The sequence below is a fragment of the Erpetoichthys calabaricus genome, chromosome 6 (genome assembly GCF_900747795.2).
Source record: "Erpetoichthys calabaricus chromosome 6, fErpCal1.3, whole genome shotgun sequence".
NCBI lineage: Eukaryota > Metazoa > Chordata > Cladistia > Polypteriformes > Polypteridae > Erpetoichthys > Erpetoichthys calabaricus.
The window spans coordinates 196,544,743-196,552,242 of record NC_041399.2 but is presented as its reverse complement, the minus strand read 5'-3'; the positions used below and the strand labels follow the sequence as shown (position 1 = coordinate 196,552,242).

The 7,500-nt window shown below is 37.5% G+C and overlaps 1 protein-coding gene across 3 annotated transcripts in view; it reads right to left on the bottom strand.

Annotated features, from left to right (window-relative positions):
- Window positions 1-7,500, bottom strand: part of gfus.1 (GDP-L-fucose synthase, tandem duplicate 1) — a 36,213-nt gene that overhangs the window by 19,318 nt on the left and 9,395 nt on the right. The window contains exon 1 of one of the 3 annotated variants that reach the window (XM_028804262.2): window positions 2,355-2,551. The exons of the other annotated variants lie outside the window; for them this stretch is intronic. The gene's annotated coding sequence lies outside the window, so the exon portion shown is untranslated. Of the gene's footprint in view, window positions 1-2,354; window positions 2,552-7,500 lie in introns of those variants that run through there. 3 annotated transcript variants of the gene reach the window in all.

Genomic DNA, 7,500 nt, shown 5'->3' with positions numbered 1-7,500 from the left:
TCATGATTTTAGTTACCTACTGAGAATATAACCTAATTTTTTAAATGCAAAACAACCATAGGGCACAGTGTAGCAGTTAGGGCAATGTTTGTTAACTTATATCCTTGCCCCCGCTACATTTTAATATTTGTGGAGACAACTGCATATTCTTATCTGTAAACCTTGACAATTTTGTGTGTTTTGTGTTTGCGGTTCACTCGTAAGTATGTAAGTGGATAACCTTATTTTAGACTATTTTTCTCAAAACTCTGAAAATTTTTACATTACCAGAAATGATGCAATATGTATAAATCCGCATACCGACAACTTGAATGCAAAACTGGCAAAATTAGCATAATTCAGTGTCTTTTAGTATAATGATGCTGAAAATGGCATTCTAGCTCCTGGATGTCAGCCTCGAGACTCTCCAGCACCTACTTAGAAAATCCAAACGGGTCCCTTGCAGTCTTTGTGACACTCAGCACTTTGCTAAATCGCTGTCCTTAAGAAAGGAGTGCCCACTGTGCTGCACTACATGAAATTCTGTCTGCGACATTGTAGGCTTGCCATTTTTATTTGTATGATGGAATGCCATTGCACGGTTACTTATCTCTGGCCAATTCAACTTGTTGACACTGTACAATATACAGTATTTCATAAATTTGCAATTATTCTGTTGCCAAATTTGGATTCAGCACACTCACATCTAAAAAGAACACCTAAAATTATTGATGAAAGCAGCCTTTTTTGCAGACCAGTTGGATCGTACAGTAGCTTGAATATTAATTGCACCAAGGTTATTTCTCTGTGTCGACTTGTTTTCTTACAAGGTTTTCCAGCGACATTCCAAAATGTATGTATATTAGGTTTACTAACACTTAGTGATGAATTGGGGGCACGTATGTGTGGGACCTGTGTTGGGCTGGAGTCCAATCTGATGTTACAGGGATTGGTTCCAGCCTCTGACACCCTAAAGTAGATTCAAAGGGTGTAAAACTGTTGTTACTGTCATGTCATTTTCTAAATGGCTTAACGCAAGGATCTCAAAATCCAGTCCTGGAGGGCTACAGGTTTTCATTGTAACCCTTTTCTTAATTAGTGACCCGTTTTTTTTTTTGCTGTTAATTAACTTCTTTTGAATTAATTTTCATTGACTTGTTTTTTTTTAAGATTTGATCCCAGGAATTTCATCATTGTTCCTCTGAAGTGCTTAATTTCTCTCCTTAAACAGAAATAAAATGTTAAGTGAGTGAGCCAACAGAAGACCAACTAAGTCAGGGTCTCAAACTCCAACCAATTTCAATCCAACCAGTTGCTTAATCAGGCACAAAGTCTTGTTGTTAATTAAACCTGTTCTTTAATTCCACGGCTTGTTGCTTCTCTCATTGTGAAATAGCATACATTTTTAAAATTGTTGATTTTTGCTTTACTTTTCTAAGAGTACTGTTAAAAATTGTTGGGGACCTGACCAAATCAACAATTTTGAGACCTCCACTCGGTTTATTTTCAGATATTATAAGATGGTCACAGTTTGCTGGTCATGTTTTGGTTCATTTTGAATCTCATTATTGTTTGGCTGCTAATTAAGAAAGAAAAAAAAAACAAGGGGTCTGGGTCTACAAGAGCAAGTCAATTAAAATTAATTCAAAAGAAGTTAATTACTAGCAAAAACAGGTCACTAATTAAGAAACGGGTTAACTTAAAATGAAAACCTGCGGCCCTTCAGGACTGGAGTTTGAGATCCCTGGCTTAATCCATACCAGGGTACGGAGGCTGATGTCAATCCCTGTTAGCACTGGGCGCAAGGCAGGTACAAACTCTGGACTGGGCGTCAGTCCAGCGCAGGACGAACACAGACAAACCTAACACAAACTTGGGCCAATTTAGTGTTAATTTATATTTAAATTAAAATTTCAATTTGTATTATATCAGACATAAGAATCGCTTTTAACAATATTTTTAAAAACGCCCAGCACCGTGTTGGGCGCATTCATGTCATTTCGAGATGCCATTCCTAAGGTACACCTGCTTACTTGTTCACTTCTACGCCTCGTCATACAGCAGTGTTAACTGCGCCCGGCTCAACACTTTTACGTAATGCTTCCACGCACACGCGACATTTCGAAGGGCATTTTCCAAGCAGGCTCCGAACACACAGATCTTCAGTAGTCAGCTAATATTCCGCGTCCACAAAAGGACTGAAAGCAATAAGCAGTCCTGCTTTCTAACTTTTGAAAGAACCCGGAATGGCCCATTTCATCCCGTCAGTATCACAGGCGCGTAACTCAAATACACTGTCAAATTGACGAGATTGACAAATCGCGTTGATATATTAATCGTGTAAAAAAATCTGCCACGACCACTTGTCGTCTTACCACGAGATTCTGTGAACGCTGCAGCTCAAAGAAATGTCCAAGCGATTCTCTGTGAACTCATCGGCGTTCCTTAGTGTGGAACCGGAAACGTGCAGCACTGCATCCTGGGAGTTGTAGTGTCCACAAGTTCGCTTTGGACATTGACACACAGAAAGAACATCTTATTGAGTTGAAGAGAAAGAAACCCAGCAGGTGAAAGGGATGTCTGACTCACTAATATGAGACAGGCGGAGACAGATTTACGAATAGGCTCACCTAGGCTGCAGCCTAGGGTCCCAGCTGGGGAAAAAATAAATGGTTTATTTCGTTAGTAACCGTACTTTACGGGTTTACCTTACATTACTTGAAGGGATGGACTAATCATTGGGACAAACCTCGTCGCTGTGTGCAGCGCTGCTGAGCCACAAGGTTTAAGAGAAGGAGACGCAACGTGATGCGAGTGGCTCACGCTGCATCCTCCGTGCGCCTGTCTGTCCAATCACATGATCGTACAAACTCTGTCACTCCCGTACCATGCAAACAAACAAAATGCGCGAGAGGAAACTTAAATAAATTTGCGATTTGTGCGCAAGGCACAAAAACGGGGACAAGGGGTTAGCTCAATGAAATTCGATCTTCCACGTCTGTACAGAACTGTTGACAAAAATACAACACAAAAAAATCGTATCATATACAACAAATAACTTACTAATCAGTTTACGCAGTGCCGAAAAGTAAAATGAAAGATAAGAGGTGCTTACGAGACAAAATCATATAAGATTTCTCTTTGATTTTATTTCCTAAACTTTTTATGCTTTACTTTGCAAGGTCGACAACTTTTGAACACGTAGAGTGTTAGCTGTCAAACCTTAAACAGATGTTTATTGTTATTTGGATTAAATCCTAACTGTGTCCATGACAGATGCTCACACATTAATTTTGTAAGACAAACTACAACATCTCCAATGGAGCAGAGCAGAGCAGATCCGAGGAGAGGAAGGAGGACAAAGCAGCTGCAAGGTTATCTTTTATTTTTGCATTATCTAGAAATTACAAGATGGTTGTGTTACATTTTTTACTAACTCAAGAAAGAATGTATGTGTTAGATGTATCAAATCTTTTTTAATGCTTTATAAATATTTTAGTTATTTAAGACGGTATTAACTAATAAGGACATGTGCACTGGTTCTTTAATGGCACTTTATGCTTCTTTACTCGGGTGACTGGTTCCTCATAGCCGTATTGCTTGACAAAACACCATTTCATTCTGTGAAGGGTTCTTTGCATATAAAGTTAGTTCTTTGTGCTTTGAAAAACCTCCCAATATGTAGAATTTTTTTTTTAAAAAACTAAACTCTTTAAATGTATGGCAGGCTGCCTAGCAAGACACTAATAGATTAAGAAGACCTGGACTTAACCTGTGCTATTGTATGCAGCAAGGGTCCTTTTAAAATCATTACTTTTTGGTATTTTAAAACTCTGTTACCATCTCTTCATGGTTATTTACCGTATGGAGTCTATTACAGATCTAAATATATTCAATTTTCTTTTTGGAACCTCCATTTGGATGGGTTTTTGGGAACCAAAACTTGTTCCCATAGGACAGTGGTCTAAAGAACCACTCTGGCACCTTTAGTGTGAGTAACACTGAATTAGCTGCCGTCCTTTTCCCTTCATTTGTTGTTGGTCCTGGAGTCTGCTGTGCTTATCACCAGTTGTCATAATTTGGATAAAATTAAGAAAGCAAACCCACAGATTTAAAAAGAAAATGACAAACTTAAACATTTAAAGACATGGCAAAAATATGTTTCTAAATTGTTTATGAAATTACTGTATTAATGCAAAAAAGGCAGGAATAAAGACCACATAATTAAAAAAAATTAGATCAATAAAAGGTAAAACTGATTCATGGATTGTAAATTTGAAACAAAAAGCTGTAGCTTTAGACAGGGGTTTGCAGGACTGAACGTGAGTACATGGCACAATTTTACTTATGAATAGGAAATAAAATGTGCACATTCGTTGAAGGGTGCAAGAATAGTTGGTGCATGGCCAAGTGTGGCATACAAGATTGGACAAAAGTATAGGGCCAGTTGTTGATGCCAGTCCATCCCTAATTAGATTAGATTAGATAGATAGATAGATAGATAGATAGATACTTTATTAATCCCAATGGGAAATTCACATTCTTCAGCAGCAGCATACTGATACAATAAATAATATTAAATTAAAGAATGATAACAATACAGGTGAAAAAACAGACAATAACTATGTATAATGTTAAATATTAACGTTTACCCCCCAGGGTGGAATTAAAGAGTCGCATAGTTTGGGGGAGGAACGATCTCCTCAATCTGTCTGTGGAGCAGGACAGTGACAACAGTCTGTCGCTGAAGCTGCTCTTCTGTCTGGAGATGGCATTATTTAGTAGATTAGAGCAGGTAAACTTTATTTTCTACAACTGTCACTAATGCCACCGAAGAGTGCTCTTTATCAAAGCAGGCAATGGCATAAAATAGTGCAACAGGAAAGACTCAGAAGTCTAACACTGATGCTCCTTGAAAGTGACCCCTCAAACAGCTTGATTTCTTGAAGGATTTTGCTGCAAAGAACACCATAATAGAAAGCTTATGGTAAGGATGTGCATTTTGCTGTTATTTTGTCTTCACTTGAGGCTTGTGGTTGCTGTGGCTGGACGTCAGTAGTCCACTGTGTACACTGGCAGAACTGACTGAATGCTCATATTGAGTTATTTGCAGATGATTCTCAATGTTTATTCCCTCAGTCACTGTTGCTGATATCATATTGTTGGTCTTAAATCTGAATTGCTGTTTTGTAGTGCACATAATATATTGTTACATTAAGTTAAAATAAATGTGTGTCAAGTGCCATACAGTGATTTGCATTTCATGCTTGCCATGTGTCACTACGTGAAGTTAAGGTACAGAGAGGTAAGGCATTTGTATGAATCTACCAGCCTTTGAGTTGCTTATTTCTTGCACCTCCCATTGGGTAATATTGATGCTAATACATGGAACAAGTGAAAACTACTAGAAAGAGCGATAACAAAATGCAGGCAGTGTGGGTAAAAAAAAAAAAAATCCCAAAAAGTAATTCAAAAAGGACCTGTAGAGAAAAGCCAAGCAAAATGACACCTTTTATTGGCTAACTAAAAAGGTTACTTTTTAGTTAGCCAATAAAAGGTGTCATTTTGCTTGGCTTTTCTCTACATTCATAATGGCTAACACGGTACAACACCCTAGTACTAAAGAAGGACTTGGAAATGGTTAGGGGAACAAAATGTAACCAATACACAAAAGGATCTAGCATGGCCATCTGTGCACTGCACAGTATCTTAAACTCAAATGGTTATCTATACAAAAGAAAGGTAGGTGCCTTAGAGGGGGCTGCACAAGTATAAAAACATAAGAACACACCTTGTGCTTTTGCACAAAAAATGTGGAGAAAAACACAACGATGATAAATGGGATAACATTGGACTGGAACGTGTTTATGTATCGTTTTAATGAAGAAGTGAACAAATATCAAATAAAGTGGTACTCGAGGGTATAATAAAAATTGTAAACGAAGTGTTGTGGGAATACAGGTACCTAGCAAAGAAGACTAATCCTGATATAGGATATACAGTACTACAGAAAATCCTAAGCAAAACATCTGGAAATGTTGTAAAAGGTTCAAAAGTGAAAGAGACAAAGATACAGTAAGAGAACAATCCCACCGCTTTAATGTAAATTTTAAGAAAAGCCTTTCCAAATTGGGAAAATCAAATTACTTCTGCAATTAATGCATTGGTGAAGGACATACTGAAAGAACAAGAATCTAATGATCCTTGAATATCGTTTTTATTATCGAAGAATTGAATAACGAATAATTAGTGCAAAAAAAAATAAATAAATATTAAGCCTTCACTGACCATTAAATCATCCATCCATCCATCTTCCAACCCGCTGAATCCGAACACAGGGTCACGGGGGTCTGCTGGAGCCAATCCCAGCCAACACAGGGCACAAGGCAGGAAACAATCCCGGGCAGGGTGCCAACCCACCGCAGACCATTAAATCAGTAAAAGACTTAAGTTATTTCATAAGATGGATGCATGTTACCAGTTAGAAAGCATTACCCATAATTTGCTGAGGAACTGCTATAAAGTAAGGGCTAACTTGCATCTGTGAAGCTGTGTGTGACCACTGATTGTGTTTCTATTGTATTCTCCCTGTTTGTACAGTATATAGAACAATTTTGGCAATCAACTTGTGATACGAGAATCCTTGTATTCGTATGATTTTTTTTTTTTTTTTTTAGGGAATGCAATTAACGCTAACCAATGACAAATGTACAGTATTCCAAAATAAAGTAATAGATTAAATGATTTACCTAGACTGAGGGAAAGAAAATATAGGCGTGAGTTACCCTAAATCCATTCAAACTGTTTTGTTGTTAAAGTTTGCACCGTTGCTTCGCAACAGTTTTTCTGTACTTGTGAAGTTTACATGTTCTGCGGCCGTTCAGAAATTTTTTTGTACCACGTGCCACTAGTTTAAATAGATCTAGCATGAATTATTTCCGATATGCATGTGTATATGTGCCCTAAAATGGCCAGAAGATCAGTGCCGGATGGCGGCACACAGACAGCAGACCGTTAAATGGGACTGAAGGTTGTTTATTCCATAGACATATATAGGTAGACGCCGCATTCACTGTGTTGCCCAGTCGACACGATACTTCAGCGCGTCCACCATATTGTGAGTGGCAAAAGTGCCATTTAAACTAATACAGGTAGACGTGGAAACCGGGTTTTCTGATGACAAAACAATAACATTTAAAACAGTACTGTTTACATACAGCAGATTTTGGCGAAACGTTTAAATGCAATTATTTATATCCATTTATACACTAATAATAGCAATTATTGAGACGAAAACTTGACCAATGTCTGAAAGTCAAAATAGTAAGACTGCAACCGGAAGTCTGGTCTTTCTTTTAACAGTGAAATGATACACTCAATGACAAAAATAAACAATTTAAAATTTAGTTAGCACAGACAAATTAGAAAGTCCCTTTGAAATAATAATTAAGATGTCTTAAAGAATTTTACACTTCAGTACATACCATTCTCTCCATATTTTGTATTTTATTTCTATTTTAC